Source organism: Oryctolagus cuniculus, chromosome 14, assembly GCF_051225735.1.
Source record: "Oryctolagus cuniculus isolate XC-2025 breed Fujian yellow rabbit chromosome 14, ASM5122573v1, whole genome shotgun sequence".
Classification (NCBI taxonomy): Eukaryota; Metazoa; Chordata; class Mammalia; order Lagomorpha; family Leporidae; genus Oryctolagus; species Oryctolagus cuniculus.
Genome location: NC_142880.1, coordinates 78,151,358 through 78,169,614, shown reverse-complemented (window position 1 = coordinate 78,169,614; position 18,257 = coordinate 78,151,358). Strand labels below are relative to the sequence as shown.

Below are 18,257 nucleotides of genomic sequence, written 5' to 3'. Positions count from 1 at the left end.
GTATGCATATGCAATAAATGATGTCTTTGAAGTAGTTGAATCCAATAGTCCATAACCATTTGGTCTCCAAGAAGCCCTCTTGCTTTAATAATGTAATCTGCCATACAACCCAGCCATCCCACTCCTTGGAATTTACCCAAAGGAAATTAAACTGGCAAACAAAAAAGCTGTCTGCACATTAATGTTTGTTGCAGTTCAATTCACAATAGCTAAGACCTGGAACCAAACCAAATGCCCATCAACAGTAGACTGGATAAAGAAATTATGGGACATGTACTCTATAGAATACTACACAGCAGTAAAAAACAATGAAATCCGGTCATTTGCAACAAGATGGAGGAATCTGGAAAACATTATGAGTGAAATAAGCCAGTCCCAAAGGGACAAATATCATATGTTCTCCCTGATCGGTGACAACTAACTGAGCACCAAAGGGGAAACCTGTTGAAGTGAAATGGACACTATGAGAAACAGTGACTTGATCAGCCCTTGCCCTGACTGTTGATGAACAATTTAATACGTTATACCTCTTAGTACTTTTTTTGTTTGTTCTACTTAATACTTTTGGTTGAATACTGTAATCAATACACAGTTATTCTCAAGTGTTGAAACTTAACTAAAAAGTGATCCCTGTTAAATATAAGAGTGGGAATAAGAGAGGGAGGAGATGTACAATTTGGGACATGCTCAATTGGACTTGCCCCAAGTGGTGGAGCTAGAAATGTGCCAGGGGATGCCAATACAATCCCATCAAGGTGGCATGTACCAATGCAATCTCACTAGTCCAAGTGATCAATTTCAGTTCACAATTCATCACATCACACTGATAGTCAAACGGATCACACAAACAAGACTAGTGTCTTCGAACACTAACTGATAGAATCAAAAAGGAAGAGAACAATCCAACATGGGAAGCGGAATGAATACACAGCAGACTTATAGAATGGCAGATGTCCTAAATAGCACTCTGGCCTCAGAATCAGCCCTTAAGGCACTCGGATCCAGCTGAAGAGCCCATGAGAGTATTTTAGGAATGGAAAGCCAAGACACTCTGGCAAAAAACAAAAACAAAAACAAAACAAAACAAAACACCCTAAATGAAAGATCTCTGCAAGTGAGATCCCAGTGGAAAGAATGGGGCCATCAAAAAAGGAGGTACCTTTCTCTGAAGGGAGGAGAGAGCTTCCACTTTGGCTATGACCCTGTCTGAATAACATCGAAGTCAGCGAACTCAAAAGGTTTTCATAGCCTTGGCAACTCATGACAAGAACCTAGAGAGATTTCTGACACCATAAACAAGAGTGTCAAATTGTTAAGTCAACAACAGGAGTCATTGCGTACTTATTCCTCATGTGGGATCTATCCTTAATGTGTTGTTCAATGTGAAGTAATGCTATAACTAGTACTCAAACAGTATTTTACACTTTATGTTCTGTGTGGGTGCAAACTGATGAAATCTTTACTTAATATATACTAAATCGATCTTCTGTATATAAAGATAATTGAAAATGAATCTTGATGTGAACGGAATGGGAGAGGGAGCAGGAGATGGGAGGGGTGTGGGTGGGAGGGAAGTTATGGGGGAGGGAAGCCATTGTAATCCATAAACTGTACTTTGGAAATTTATATTTACTAAATAAAAGTTAAAAAAGGCCGGCGCTGCGGCTCAATAGGCTAATCCTCCGCCTTGTGGCGCCGGCACACTGGGTTCTGGTCCCGATCGGGGCGCTGGATTCTGTCCTGGTTGCCCCTCTTCCAGGCCGTCTCTCTGCTGTGGCCTGGGAGTGCAGTGGAGGATGGCTCAAGTGCTTGGGCCCTGCACCAGCATGGGAGACCAGGAGGAGCGCCTGGCTCCTGGCTTTGGATCAGCGCGATGCGCCCGCCGCAGCGCTTGCCATTGGAGGGTGAACCAGCGGCAAAGGGAGGACCTTTCTCTCGGTCTCTCTCTCTCTCACTGTCCACTCTGCCTGTCAAAAAAAAAAAAAAGTTAAAAAAAAGAAAGAAAAAATAATGTATTCTGTATCAAAGATTTGCTTTCTGGGGCTAATAACTATTAATAGCCAAGGGCTTACTTCATGCCTGGTATTATAGCATGCATTTTACATACAGTACCTCATTAGTATTTTAAAGAAGCTCTAAGACACACACTGTCAGTCACTATTTCAAATAAGGAGAAATTTAAACATTTTGAATCTGAGTGACCTAGGATTACAAAGCCACTAGAATTGGGATTTGAACAAAGCTGTGCCAGATTTTAAAGTCAAAGCACTTTCCCTATATGATATACCACCTCCCCATGGTGAGGTACACAGAAATGTATTAGATCAAACCACATGAAATAGCTTTCAAGGTTAAAACTGTCAGCTGTCATCCATTTTAAATAATTTGGCCTAAAGATTAATTGTTTCCAGTGCTCCATTTAGTCGGAAGAAACCAGTTACAAAACTAAGTTGGTAGTATTTCAGTTCAAAGCAAGTGAATGTTCTTTTATTTAGCCCATGTAAACCTGGCACAGATTAACACACACAAACAAGCAACAATATAACTGTGCTACTTCAATTAGACTTTTTGAAATGTTGAAGTAACTGGAGAATTTCAGTTTTACACTAAGGTAGGAGGTACCAATTTACTCCCCAACTTTATTTTTGAGGACCAAGATGATAAGGCTAGTGGCAACATAGAATTAGCGTTACTTTCTCCAATTCCCTCTCAGCCAGACAGAACTCACTACAATATCTAAGATTGCTCATATAGATAAATATGGTTTACTAATAACAAATAATTCTCAGAGCAATCATTTGCATAAGTGCTGGTATGCGTAGGATATATACAGCACAGTGTCTCTGACTCTAAGCTTATTAGTCCAACTTTGTTAAGGAAGTGAAATATAGAACACAATGTGTGACATTCTATTTCGATGAAGCAAAGACAGGATTTCATAGGGAGGTAATTTCATAATTCTAGATCATTTTCTTATTCTTAAAATTTTAGTTATTTTTATTTATTGAAAAGGCAGAGGGACAGAGATAGACAGCCAGAGAACTCTTCCAATAACTGGTTCACTCCTTAAGTGTTTTCAATAGCTAGGATTGGGCCAAACTGAAGCCAGAAGCTCAGAATTTGGTCCAGATCTCCCAATGTGGATTGCAAGGACCAAGTCCTGGAGCCATCACCAGCTACCTCCCAGGGTACACATTAGCCAAAAAGTAATGAGAAACTGTAGTCAGGCTCAGGAATTAACTTGTGAGTGTCCCAAGTGGCATGTTTTTTATTTTAACTTCTATTCAAGGACTTTATTTATCACCAATAAAATGTTGGATAAAAAACTGGATTCTTTTTAAAATTCCATTTTTAAAAAAGGAATTAATACATTAGATTCTCAGAGACATAGGAAATACATGATAACTACAACACAATTCTCAGCAAGTCTCATAATATAATTCTAACATAATAATACTCCCCCCACTGTCCTTCTTTCTCATTTCCCCTTTAATTTGAGTTAACATTTTTAATTTATACTGTAGTACACGTTTACTACCTCACCAAATAAAGAGGTAAACAAGTAAGAAATCAAAAATACCATAGTTCAGCAAGCAAAGGCTATAACCAATACACCTGCCTCTGCTCACCACCCAAATACAAAATTTTCAAGAAACTAGTAAACCAAGAAGCTAAGAAGACAGCAAATTTAAAGGAGGCTATTCACAGAAGATCACGTAACATGACAGGGCATGAGGGAATATGAGTTCTAGGGTTTTGGTTTGGCATAGAGTCTTACTACTTTGGGCAGAATTGTCTTCTGCAGATGTTTTTCCAGGAGTCTGGTGTGAAGTCTGTTGTGAAACATGATTCAGGAGCAAGAAGATGCCAGTTACAGGTCACCTGGAATACTGAGTTAACCTCCAGAGAACTTTGGGGGGTATTTCAGTTAATAGCAGATTCAGCAGTGACAGCTGAAGAAGAATTGCAGCACCACATTTCAAGACATAGGACGTAGAAATCCTCGATTTATTGATGCCAACATTTCTGAAAGTTACAGTCACTGTTTTGCTTGGCTGTTAGGTGAAATATGTGGCTTTGTTTGGGACATAGTCACCCATTTACATGAGCTTATAATCTTTTAGCCACTATTGGCCTATCAGTCACAGATGGAGTGCTTCACTGCTTAGAGTAGCGTATGAGCAAGCCAGCAAAATTCATGATTCAAAGTCTCTCAAAGTCTCTGTTCCCCAGTGTTTAGGATCAGTGTGTTCTGAGAACTGTACCATAATGCCTTATGCTTTTACAGCCCCTTTCTCCAGGTAATTGTGAAGGGCAGAGAGACTTTTACTCTAGTATTCAGAGTTCTATGACAAAGTAATACAGAGCTAGAATTCTCCTTATTTTTCCTGGGAAGCAATGCTTCTGCAGAGAACTTTAGCCATCTTTATCTGGCTACATACTACTTTCCACTCAGCTGACCTAATAATGCCAATAACAAGAGTTATAGTCGAATCTCTAAGCCACATCTAACTGGAGATAGTTCCCTAATTGTCTCCATTTATTCAACTGTAAGAAGGGTTAGGACTAGCTATCAATCAGAGCAAGCCAGAACTGATGCTTACCCTGGTGGTCAAAATGCCTGTGTCCCATGTCGGAGGGCCTGGGTTTGATTTCTGACTCCAGCTTCTTCCTAATGCAGACCGTGGGAAGCAGCAGTGATGGCTCAAGTGGTGAAGCTCACGTCACACACAAGACTGGAATTGAGTTCCCAGATTCAGACTCGGCCTAGCCCCAGCTATGATGGGCATTTGAGGAGTGAACAAATGAGAGCATTTAATTGAAAAGGAGGCAATCTAACATATATAGGGCCTACAGTGAAAATAGATACTCCACATACTCTGCTTCCTCTCCCTTGTCTGATCCGTGCATATGGACTTCACGTGGATATGTGCTGACACACCAGTCTGTGTGGATACCCTTCCAGATAGCTGTACCCCAACCACCCCTGTGGGTTTAAAGCTTTTCTGGGGTCTTGAGAACCGGAAGTTCATTCGGAGGGATTCAAGTTCTGGATAGGACATCCCTTTGGCATTCAGACTTCTTTGCTCCACGGGAGGCAAGGCTGGAGGAAGGAGTGGAGTCCTCTAAAATGCAGAATCCTGTGCGGGAATCTAGCTGTCCAGGTCTAAGGTGTTCTAGAGACTGAAACATCACCCAGAAAATTGCTTCCAACAAAATCGCACCCTCTTCTTAGGAGAAGCCTGGATCCAATGGCTGGTTGGCACAGGTGTATACAGTCTCAAGCCCCTTGTCTCAACTCCAGGAGACTTGAAAACATCATCGCAGGCTCAGAGCCCCCGTGGGATCAGCTGAGGCCTTCAACGAGACTGCATCACAGCCTAAGTTCTACTCTGCCCAAGCCAGCTTCCTTACATTCTCCTACACGTGTTGATTCCAATAGCTCCCGCTAATAAACTTCCTATACGTTATCTTCTTCTGACAGCCTACTTCCTGGGAAACCCAACCTTCAAGAATGATCCTGAGAACACTTCCAAAGAAAAGCTGAAATATATGAGTGTGTGTGTATGCATATGTATATATAATTTATATATATGTGTGTGTATATATTTATTTATATATATATATATAAATTAAGGCCAATCAATTAAGCAATACTACCAGCTCTACATCACTTACCCACCATGGGCAGTGTGGTATGTAATCTGAAAAGATAACTTCCAGTAAATAGTCCTATCTTCATGAAATTATGCCCATTGTGAGTTCAAAGCTGCCTCACCTCCCCATGCACCTGGACTGGCTGTGTGACCTCCCTCCTTCCTCCCAGGAGAATGTGACAGAAGTGATTAGAGACCAGGCAGCTTCTCCTTTCACTCTGGACCCCTGGCCCACCATGTCAAGCAGCCCATCCTCTCTGCTGGACGGACGACATGTAAAGAGAAGGTCCACTCAATGGCTAGTACCAGCCACCAAATATGTAAGCACAGCATGCCGCATCACTGGGCACAGAAGAATGCAGCCACATAAGCAATCCCAGCTGACACCATGTGGAGCAGAAAAGTGGGTCAGCTGTGCCCAGCCAACCCACAGAGCTGCAAGAAATAATGAACAGTTGTTGTTTTAAGCCACGCAGTTCGGGGTAGCTTGTTATGCAGTAATAGGTAACTGATACTGTGGACACACCATGGTTCTTGTCCCGTGACCAGCAACAGTGAAGCTTTCCCTGTCTCCCAGCAGCCAGCTTAGAGGGCATATATTCTAGGCACTGTGGGCAACACTAACCACCAGCTGAAGGTGGGTAGGAAGAGGAGCCCATCCTGACACGAGTTTTCTCAACATCCTTAGTGTTGGATACGGCCGGTTCACCTAGCTTGGTGAGCACAGGTGAGATCAGCCCTCTGCATCATTTATCATTTGGCTCTCTTCTACATTTTCTTCAGCCCTTTTACCAAAAAACAAAAATATCATTTCAAAGCTATGGATCACAAATTTTCTAAAATAAAAATAGCTCAACCTCTGAGCTACCTTTATGTATTCCTAAGGATACTTTTAACCTGTCCCCAGATAATAGTGCTACAACCCAGTAAGAAATAAAATCGTCTTTCTGCTCCCTCAAATCCATCTTTCATTAGGAAGCTGTATCTTACTACCTGTATGAGGAAGAGGAAAATGTTTTTTTTTCCCCCAAGTTCTGAGATTGCACAGTGAGTGATAGGAAATCTTCAACTAGATGTTTCCTTCAAGGGCAATATTTGCCCTTGGACCTGACATGGGTCACTACATGTAAGACTGGAGACTTCAGTTTCTCAGTAACAATCTATTTGGATCTCTTAACAATGTCTTTCCCTATTGGATAGACTTGAAGCTTTATTTGAACTTCTTCGAAAGATAAATGCTGCTGAAAAAACAGAAACCTTGCTCTATTTATGATTTTATGTCTTTATTGCACATAAAATCAATCTCTAGAAAAGGTATAAGACACACAGAAAATAATAAAACTCATTCCATAGAGAGTAGGTTAACCAATTTAATTTAGGATGAAGAGAAGGGAAAACTTTATTACAGGGAAATGAGATCTGAGGTTTAGCTGTCACAGGAGGAAGGAATATGTGCCTGTGTCTTCATAATGGTGGAATACTTTGGAAACGGTACCCAGCTGGAAAGGGGAGAGAGACGGAAATTCCCTTCACTAGAAAATCCAGGAAGATCACAGGTGAAGGAAGTAAAGGCAGGGTGAAAGACAGCTGCCAGATACTTTGACACCAAACAAGAGGAATTTCAAGTGAGAAAACCCATGTCTGGGGTCTGGATTCCAGGTAGCAGTTCTTATCTTTTTTTAATTTGATTTTTTAAAAAAATTTTTTGACAGGCAGAGTGGACAGTGAGAGAGAGAGACAGAGAGAAAGGTCTTCCTTTACCGTTGGTTCACCCTCCAATGGCCGCTGTGGCCAGCACGCCGTAGCCGGCGCACCGCGCTGATCCAAAGCCAGGAGCCGGGTGCTTCTCCTGGTCTCCCATGCGGGTGCAGGGCCCAAGCACTTGGGCCATCCTCCACTGCACTCCGGGCCACAGCAGAGAGCTGGCCTGGAAGAGGGGCAACCGGGACAGAATCTGGCACCCCGACCAGGCCTAGAACCCGGTGTGCCAGCACCACAGGCAGCGGATTAGCCTATTGAGCCGCGGTGCCGGCCATGCAGTTCTTATCAATAGTCAAGAAGTACATAAGCAGAAACACTGTTTCATCAGAGTTTACATGGAATTTTATTATTTCTTATTTAAAAGTTTGAGACTCATTGAACTTAGATAAGTTTTAATAAATATTTTAATAAATTTTAAAGTGGGGAGGACAGTTTCGTATTGGGTTAAGCCTCCATCTGTGGTACCAGAATCCCATATGTGCACCGGTTTATGTCCTGGCTGCTCCTCTTCCAATCCAGCTCTCTGATATGGCCTGGGAAAGCAGTAGAAGATGGCCCAATTTCCTGGACCCCTGCACCCACATGAGAGACCCAGAAGAAACTCCTGGCTCCATATTGGCACAACTCCAGCTGTTGCAGCCATTTGGGGAGTGAACCAGCAGATGGTAGACCTCTCAGTCTCTCCCTCTGTAATTCTCTCAGATCTTTTATTAAGGAAGTTTTTAATCAGAAATAGATTTGTTTTCTATGCTTATCAATTATTTCATTGTGTCCAAGGGTTTGGCACCCTCATGACTATACCCCCACCAGGTTATTGGGTTGATCAGAAGGCAATCATCTCAAAAGAAAATCTCGAGTCTACTAGTGACATGAGGGAGTGACAGCTGTATATACCCTCTTTGTACTTGACCTTCAAGGTATGCTTTGGCTGTCAAAGCTCCAGCAAAACTCCCTCAGTCAGCAAAACCACTTTCCTCCCCTTCCCCTGCTGCTTCTCAGTTCTCTAACCTGCTCTAGTACCTCCACGTGCTTTCTAGTCTCAGTTTCTACCCACTCCAGGTCAGTGTTGATGTGACTGTAATTATCTATGTTGGATCACAGACCACAAATTTACTCTCACTAATCATTTTCTGGAGAACCCAATATCCCCCTTGGAAACCCCATTTTCATTTTTGATGTTCTAAGGGAGATGGCACTTCCTTATTTAGACAAGGTTGTCTGCTGTCAGTTCGCCAGATTGCCTGACTCACCCAAGAACCAACATCTCAGCCATGGTGCCTTTCTGGTGTCCCAGACACCATGCTAGATGTCTTCCTGGAAACTCCTCGCAAGAGGCCGGACGCTCCTCCTCAGTGTCCTGATGAAGCAGCGGAGACGGCTGAATCTGCTCTCCCTGCACCACAGTGACAGAGCTGGATGCTGGCTTTTCACTCCCCGACTCCAGGACTGTTGCCTCCTGGGAGTGCAGCAGTACAGGCCACAGTGCACCAGGCCAAGTGTCCCCAGAGAGGCTGTCAGTACCGTTTCCATGGAGTGCTCTTTCATCATATGGCTTTGATTTCTTGTCCAGAACTTTCTCTTAAGTACCACTGTTACCAAAATTTGGTTTATTTTCAACATCTGCTATTGATTTTTAGCAATTCTAAAGCCAGTTCTTGAGTATGATAAGTTTAATATTGGGCAAAGGATGTCTCCGAGTTCATCCTATCTCCTTTGTACCCTCACTTCAAATACAAAGATGAACCATGCCAATCAGTTATCTACCATCTATGAAGTTTAACAAAGAATGAGAACTTAAACAACAGTCAAGAGAAGCTCCGGCTGGCGCCGCGGCTCAATAGGCTAATCCTCCGCCTGCAGGGCCTGGACCCCGGGTTCTAGTCCTGGTCGGGGTGCTGGATTCTGTCCCAGTTGCTCCTCTTGCAGTCCAGCTCTCTGCTGTGGCCCAGGAGTGCAGTGGAGGATGGCCCAAGTGCTTGGGCCCTGCACCCACATGGGAGACCAGGAGAAGCACCTGGCTCCTGGCTTCGGATCAGCACGGTGCACTGGCTGCAGTGGCCATTGCGGGGTGAACCAAAAGAAAAAAGGAAGACCTTTCTCTCTGTCTCTCTCTCTCACTGTCCCCTCTGCCTGTCAAAAAAAAAGAAAGAAAAAAAAAGAAAAAAGAAAAGATAGAGAGAGAGAGAAGCTCCTAGGGCAGGACTTTGGTGTAGTGGTTAAGCTACTGCTTGGGATGCCCACATCTAACACTGGAACACCCAAATCTGAGCTTTGGCTCTGCTTCCCATTCCAGCTTCCTGCTAATGCACACCTTGGAAGACAGATGCTGATGAGGTCTCAAGTACTTGGGTCCCTGTCATGCATATGGGGAGTCAGGGATTGAGTTCTGAGTTCCTGGCTTTGGCCAGCCTGGGTTGTTTGCAAGCATTTTGGGAGTGAGCCAGTGGGTAGTAGATAATCTATCTTCCTTCTTTCCTCCCCCTCTTCCCTTTTCTTCTTTAAAAAAAAAAAAAATCATTGTGTTTTTAAGAGAGATAAATTCCCAAACCTCCACCTCATCAAAGATGCTAATGGTGCTAGATCTCCCTTTATTCACACTTCTCAGTCCAGCTGTCTGTCCCAGCAAGCTAACAAGTTTTGCCAGTGTTCCTCCACTGTGGGCCGAGGGGCCTGCCAGGCAGCCCTCAGCAGACAGCTCTCCCTCTGGGTTCTCCCTCCATTTGTCCCTTTAGCCTAGCAGTGTTTAACAAATGGCACAATGGTATGCATCACCTCTTGTTGCGTTTCCGAAGGACGCCTATGCTTTTGTATGCAAGTAATCTTATTATCACACTCTTCTCAAATCACCCATTCTGAATGGGCCATCTGTTTCCTGTCAAAATCTTGTCTCATAATACTGAAAATGTTGGCAAGAACCCATGAGCCTCACCAAAAATATTACTGTTCCATAAAATCACTACTTAAGATATGATCTCAAAAACTATGAGGAAGAGCCCCACCCCCCTTTTTAAGAACCAGGTTTTCATTGAAGGTTAATTATTCACTGACTCTGAATAAGATGAGGAGATCTGTTTCTGCCTAAGTAAAAAGATTGCCGAACTAATGTAGCAAAAGAAGAAGGTTCCATTTAAATCTTAAATTTGAAAGGTAGAGTTACAGAGAGGAGAGACAGGGAGAAAGGTCTCCTATACCCTGGGTCACTCCTCAAATGGCTGCAACAGCCAGAAGCTGCTTCCAGGTCTCCCACACGGGTGCAGGGGCCCAACCACTTGGGCCATCTTCCACTGCTTTCCCAGGTCAGAGCAGAGAGCTGGGTTAGAGCAGTAGCCAGTTCTCCCAATCCATTTAACTCTTATAATGATCAAGGGGAAGGCGTCCTGCACTGAGATGCCAGAATGGCTGGCAGCATCAAGGATCCTTCTTGTTCTTTCTTCACCACCTTGCCCTTCTTGACTCAGTAGAAGCCCATCTGCTCCAGAAACCTGGGATACAGTCTGTGCTCGGCCACCTGGTAACTCTGACCTTGGCTTCCTGGGAGAATCCCAAAGCCTTGGTTCTTTTAATGGAATCTTTCTATCTCCATTAAATTTGTATGTTGATGTCTAACCCCCAACGTGATGGTAATGTTTGGAAGGTAATTGAGGTTGTGAGAATGGGGACCCTTTGACAGGGTGAGGGCCCTTATAAGAAGGGACACCAGGGAGATTTCTTCTCTCCTCTGTGAGGGTTTGGTAACCAGGCAGGTGACTGCAAGCCTGGTAATGAGGCTTAGTCAGAAACCAAATCCTGTCAGACCTTCACCTTGGTCTTTCTAGCCTCCCGAATACTGAGAAAACAAGTTTATCTCACTTCTGCCACAGAGAATGTGGGTTGTTGTTATGGCAGCCCAAGAAGCCTAAGAGTTCTTTTCTCTGTCAAGTGGACAGGACACTGGAATACTCACATTGCGATTCCCCTCTATTTCCTAGTGCAGATAACAAGTACATGGTTTCAGGCATGCGGGGTGGACTACAAGTAATCATCGAAGGAAAAACCTAGCACATTGACCTTACTAAATCACAGCAGAAATTATAATTTATCAGTGATATGCAAACAGAACAAATAGCTCTGCCGAAGATGGGGCAGCAAGGAAAGTCTCCTTAGAAGAGAAAGTTGAGGTAGGGCTGTGTCCTACGGTTAGACCTCTGGGCACCCCCAAAATATCTAACCCAATGTTACTCACGTGTTACTACTATTTTTTTAGTTGACAATAAGATTTATTTACACAAAAGACAGTGAGAGAGAAAGAGATATCTTCCATATTCTGGTTTCACTGCTCAAACAGCCACAATATCTGGGATTGGGCCCAGGCTAAAGGCAAGAGTCCAGAACTCCATCTGGGTCTTCCAGTGGGTGGCAAGGGTCCAGGTATTTGGGTCTTTTTTTTTTTAAGATTTATTTCTTTATTTGAAAGACAGAGTTACAGAGAGGCAGAGGCAGAGAGAGTGCTTGTTCACTCCCCAGATGGCTGCAATGGCCGGGCCTGCACACATCCGAAGTCAGGAGCTTCTTCAGGGTCTCCCATGCAGGTGCAGGGGCCCAAGCACTTGGACCATCTTCTGCTGCTTTCCCAGACCATAGCAGAGAACTGGATCAGAAGTGGAGCTGCCGGTACTGGTACTCAAACCAGTGCCCATATGGGATGCCGGCACTGCAGGTGGTAGCTTTACCTGCTACACCACAGCAACAGCCCCATTCAGTCATTTTTTCTGCTTTCCCAGGCAGTAACAGAGAGCTGGATTGGGAGTAGAGCTGGAACTAGCACTCTGATTTGCGATCCTGGCCTCACAGGTGGTAGTTTAAGCCACTGCATAACACCAGCCCTGGTTGAAATATTAATATGCAAGATCATAGTCCAGTTACAATTGCATGGATTTAATGTGGAAGTTCCATTATGAGAAATCAAACCATGAGTGAGGAAAGTGAGCTAACTACTAAAGAAGTCAATCAGTGGCACTTCATGAGTTCACCACTTGCCCTTCTGGACAAGGGGTGCCAGAGAAAAGAGGCATTTGATTTCTCCCCACCAACATTCAGTAAGAATTTCTTGAGCCCTGGTTAAGCCCCAGTCAGTATACAACTTTGCTTTGTAAGCTTTTTTCTTTTTTATCATTTCACTATTATATAGCACAGAGTTTCCCTACCAAGATTCTGTAGATATGAGTTCCTTAACCAGATCATACATTCCTTCAGGTTAAAAATTGCGCTTCATTTGTGACTTGACTCCCACTCCCCAGAAACATATTGAGCACACAGATTTCTTGACACATGTTTTCTGGATGAGCAGATTTTGAGTAGAGAGCCTCTTACGCCATCAGTTGATTGAAGAACATTTCCTGGAAAACAACCTGAGGGGTCCTTTGAGTGACAAGATAGTGAATCTAGGAATGGAAGGTTATTTCTAGGCAGAAAAATAGCTTGGGAAACAGCCAGGTTTATAATTAACTTCTTAGATTTTGGAATTCTTATTTTGTTGTATTGTTAAGAATTTTTCTGACATTCAGGAAAACAAGAAAATAGAGAATGGAAGAGAAGGAGGAAGAGGGGAAAATAGGAAGAGAAAGGGAAGAAGAGCCATGCCCTGAAAGCTCCAGGAGAATCCTGGCCCAGGATACTCCTCATTCTCCTTGTGTGAAAAATATGGAATGCTGAAGTCGATTTTTAGATGAAAACTGCTTCACATTCCAAGCACCACTCACGTTAACAAACAAGATCTAGAACTTCTAAATTATTAGCCTCATCCATGCTACTCTAGATGTCGCTCCCCGTTTTCGTGGAGGAACGACACAGGACCCTGCGCTGTTCTTTCGTCTGCTCGGCCCTCCCCGGGCTTGCTGCTGGTTCTTCCCGGGTTGGTTACTATCCCTTCCACCTCCGTGGAAGGGCAGTTCCCCCTGGCCACATTCCCCACTTCCGCAGGGGAGCGGCACACCGCCGGCCGGCTTTCTCGGGGGCTGCACGGGTGTTCCTTCAGCTAGATGTTCCCCATAGATGTTACTGGTGCATGCCGTCTCTCTCCTCCTTTATAGTCCTCCTCCGCCAATCCTAACTCGGCTGCCCACACGCCGAGTACGCTGCTCTCCAATCAGGAGCAAGTCCTACAGTTTATCAGTTGAACTGGAGGCAGCTGTGCGGAAACTGTTTACTTCTCTCCCAGCGCCATATTGTGGGAGAGCAGATGCATAGAATAAGTCCTAATTCCAGTAACTCAGTCTAGTCCGGTTTGCTCCCCACATCTAGACTTGAGAACATGCAGTCAATCCATGTGCACACAGTTTGGGGGCTGATACCACTTTGCTAAGTCCAATTGCTACAGGGTAATGGGAGGTTGCAGAAGGAACTAGAACTGACATCTGGTCCCAGAGACTTTCCATTTTGAGGAATCTCAAATACACAAAAGGAACTACGTAACAAAAGTATTACAGGGCAGAGAGCTGGACTCAAACACTAAACATTTTGCATCATTGTTAACGCTAAGACTGATCAGAAAGAGTGAAATAAAGATTTCTTGTAGGATGCAAGTCTGAGAAATGCCATGAAGGAATGGAAGACCTGGCACGGTGGAGAAAGAAAAATCATTCCAAATTAGTGTTGGAGGAAGGAACTGAAGGCAAGTACATCAAAAATAGGCTAGATATATTTATCACTTGAAAATGGTGTTCCAAACCTCAGGAATGCTATCTTGAGCATGCCTGGAGCTTCTTAGTCTCCTACATAAAGAAATCCAAAAGAAGCTGATTCAGTCTGGTGTGGTGCTCCTTGGTGTCACCAGAGGCCCAGGCTCTGTTTTTCCTTCTCCCCATCCTTGGGCATGACCTTCACATTTTTAAGTTTTGGAGACGCTCACGTTCCACACAGCACATCCATGTTTCAGACAATGGAAGGAAGACCAAAGCCAGGGCAAATAGGCACATGCCTCATTCGAGAATCCTCTCCAATAACTTCCACCCACATCTCATTGGTTAGAACTCCTTCCTATAAGGGAGGCTCAAGAAGGTAGCTGTTTAGTGTGGTACTTTGCTACAATCAACAGAATCAAATAGTTAGGAATAAAGGATAAATCTAGAGTTTAGAAGACATAATCCAAGAGATTTCTCCCCATAAGATAAATGTTTCTCCTAAGTAACTAACCCTGTAATTTGTGGTCTGTGTCAAAGGCCTTGAAGAATTCAAAGCCAAAGTAAAAATTGTTTCTGTTGCAAAGTAAACTGGCTTTGAAGACATGGATTAAAGGTTACCAAAGATCTCTTGGAAAGCCTTATGCATTGGGATGAAGAGCAGAGCTTGCTCCACTGAATATGCAATGCCAATCACTGGTGAAACTATATAGCACAACCAAGCATGCACTTGCATGTGGCAGTGAGAGGTTGACAGCAAGTGTGATGCTGGAATACCTGTTAGAACCATGAAAGTCCCAGTGTCTCTTAAGATCTTCAGGCTCTCTCAGGTTGACATTTGATACACTTTTCAAACTGTCCCCCAGAGTTTTGACTTTCTACCAGTTGAGTTTAATATAAATGAAGAAATTTCCATGGAAGTTTTTATTATTTTGTATAAAGCATTTGCTGTATTTTAGGAATATACATGTATCATTATAAACATTGGTCAAAACATCAAATTTAAAGCACAAGTATATTCTTTAAAGAAAAACCAAGGCAATTAAATACATACAGGAACAGGGTCCTTGCCTAGATCAAAGCCAGTGAGGGACCCATTTGTACAGTGCTCTTCCTAATTGTACCGCTGGAGCACAACTCAAAGACCAAGCATTGGTGCTGGTCACAGGTGTACTATGAGAGACAATGCCCTTCTAGATTTAATCACCGCAAGCTTTTTGCATACTTAAGTGGCAGCCTCCATGGCCCACTGAGTAGACTACATCTACTATGACTACACCTAGATAGGCAACACTGCATCTCTTAAAATCACTCAGAACATACCATTCTAAAATCCTTTTTGCTAATATCAGTGGTAAATGCTGAGTGAATATAAATACCCTTTTCTTCCTCTGGCTTATGTAAATAATATTATAAATCTCTACTTTAATTATATGGTCAAAAAAAAAAAAAAACAGGGTAGACAGGGTAGGCATTTGACTTAGCAGTAAAAATGCTGGTTAAGCCATGGATATCCCATGTTAGAATAGTTGGGTTCTGTTCTTCCTGGATCCAGCTTCCCACTAATGCAGATCATGGGTGGCAGTGGTGATTATTCAAGTAATTGGATTCCTGCCACCCATTTGGGAGACCTGGATTGTGTTTCTGGCTGCCAGCTTTGGCCTTGGCCCAGATCCAATCACTGCTAGCATTTGGGGAATGAACCAGCACTCATTCTCTTCATAAGTAAATGGCAAAAATAGTCAAGTCCAACTTTCAACCTTTCTTATATCCAAAACTCATCTACTCCCCAAAACAAAATAAAATGAAATCCCATCTTCATTTCATGTTAAAAGCACCAGTCTTGGAGTCAAGAGCCTTTTAACTCTAACTATTAAGTACGTTAATCTCTAGAAGCCCCAATTTCCTCTCTGTGTAAAATTGGAGAGTTAAAGCCTCAATACCCCTTTCAACTTTACCTTTCAGGATTCAGTGCTGGCCTGGTTAAAAATCCATTCAAGTTTGCTGAAAGGAGTTGGATGATGCCAAGTTATAGCTCTGTGACACAGTCAATAACAATGCTAGACAACATGGCTTGCCCACATGACAAGATGCCCCTATAAATAGGAATCCCAGAATATCTGTTCACAAGACTGAGGCTGGTGGCTCATCAGCTGCCCAGAGCTGCTATGGATTCAGAAATTTCTTCATTGTCTGGCTTTCCTCCACTGGTCCCAAAACTCCATGAGCTAATTGCAGATTTTGTGATAATAGATCAGTGCTTCATGTGGCTTTGAACACTGACAAGTGTGTAGAACTAGGTATATTACCTGTGTGCTCAGTTTGTCACTTCAGAAGGAAGTTTGGGAAACAGTCTGCCCTGTCTCCTAACTCACTTCCTTATAATAACCTGAGCCTGTCTTCTAAAATGAGACAGCAAATTGTAGCCATGCCAGGCCACAGGAGAGCGCTGAAGAAAAACATGTGCTAAGGAAGAGAAAGATCATCAAGCAGTACTGAAATACTTTTCAAAGTTTATGTTCCCTAAAGTTTAAAAACCCCCCTAGTTTTTTCTAAGGGGGAGATCAGGTTTAGATAAAATGCTGACACCTCCACCACTATTACCAATCCCCTCCCCACACACCCACACCTCTTCCTCTTCGATGCTGCTCTATAAATCCCTGCAGTCTTACTCTACCTTTTTCAAGCCACCTGGTTCTTTCCCCTTCCTTAATTCCACTTGCCTTCTCATTCCTTCTCTTTACTTATTTCCCCTTTTAAGAACTTCCTGAAACCTCAACTTTGAGAAATACCCCTAACTTTTCTTCATTCCAACCCAGAGGGGTTTTTTAAATGCACATTAACCATAATATTCAACAAGTAAAAAGTAGAAAACCGCAGTTCCACAAGAGTATAAACAAGGGCTAAAAACAAATCAAGTCACAAGATGTCCATTTCATTCCTGTACTTTCTTTTCGGTATTCTGTATTAACTATCACAGAAAAGACATGATGTTTTTCTTTTTGGGATTGGCTTATTTCACTAAGCATAATGACATGGTATAAATACACCTTGAAATAGTTTGGTATAGTATTTCTTAAACAGAAAACTTCAGATTTGTAATTCACAGAAAGCTTGATCACTTGAATATGAGTAAGTCTGCTCCATGAAGTGGTGCTGGATCTTTCCCTGCCCCTGAAAAGATGTGTGTGTGGCTAAGATTTTCTGCTGGTGGTTGGAGAATTAAGAATCCTACAATAGCTCCTTAAGCCAACTTACTGCTATACCTCATCAGCTCCTGCTGCAGCTATGAACCCCACAACCACGTACTTCTGAAGCCCTTTGGCCTTTGGAAAGTTCATTCTAGAAGGCTTTGGCTGTTTCCCTTATGTGGTCCCATCTGCTCCTTGTCAACTGCTGAAAGTGCAGCCTTTGGCATCATGCATGTGATCATCCGGTCTTTTACTTGAAGACTATCTTTGCAGGACTGCAGACAATCCAATATGTTCCCCCTACTCCAGGGACACACATCAAGCTCTCCAAATGGTCCCCTTAAAGGACATCTCACTGATTGGAGCAAGAGTGAAGCATTCAACCCTCTTCTGCCCTGGGAACAAGGGCAGGACTCCCACTCGCCGCCCAATTTGTTAGAGATACCTTCGGACAATCCTGTCTGTCATACAGACAAAATTCCCATTCAATATTTTATTTAAGCTTATAGTGTTTACAAAAATTATTTTTACATGTACACAATTCATCATATAATGGTTTCTATCAACACAAAATGCCAATATGATCAATCTCTCCCCTCTCTGGGACCTTCTTGTTCAGGATGTTCACGTGTTTATTTTTTCCCTACTCCATTCATATCTGGTCAGGAATCGAGTTGTCCCAGAGTCTTCCTCCAAAGAAGTAGAGAGTGTATTCAAGTAGGAAGAACCTTCTAGTTCATCACATCTACTTGTTAGACTAAGAAGAGTAAAACCAAGGCCACAAAGACTCACCCAATGTCAGTTATTTATAACCAAAGTCAGGATAAAGGAGCACTCATCTGACTTCTTATAGCATAATGGGACTTTTAGAAATACAGTAAATGTATATTGTGAAAAAAACTATGCATGGGTTTCAAAATTTTTAGTGCCAATACAGTCTATTTTTCCATGAATTTTTGAAGTACCTTTGTATTACTACATCCATACCAAAC

General features: G+C 42.9%; 1 long non-coding RNA gene across 1 annotated transcript in view; it reads right to left on the bottom strand.

The window, feature by feature from the left end:
* LOC149122395 (uncharacterized) overlaps positions 1-16,138 on the bottom strand; it is a 179,007-nt gene extending 162,869 nt beyond the window's left edge. Inside the window, exon 1 of the long non-coding RNA XR_016220277.1 lies at positions 16,033-16,138. This is a non-coding gene — a long non-coding RNA (uncharacterized LOC149122395). The remainder of the gene's footprint in view (positions 1-16,032) is intronic.
* Between the last annotated feature and the right edge of the window lie 2,119 nt (positions 16,139-18,257).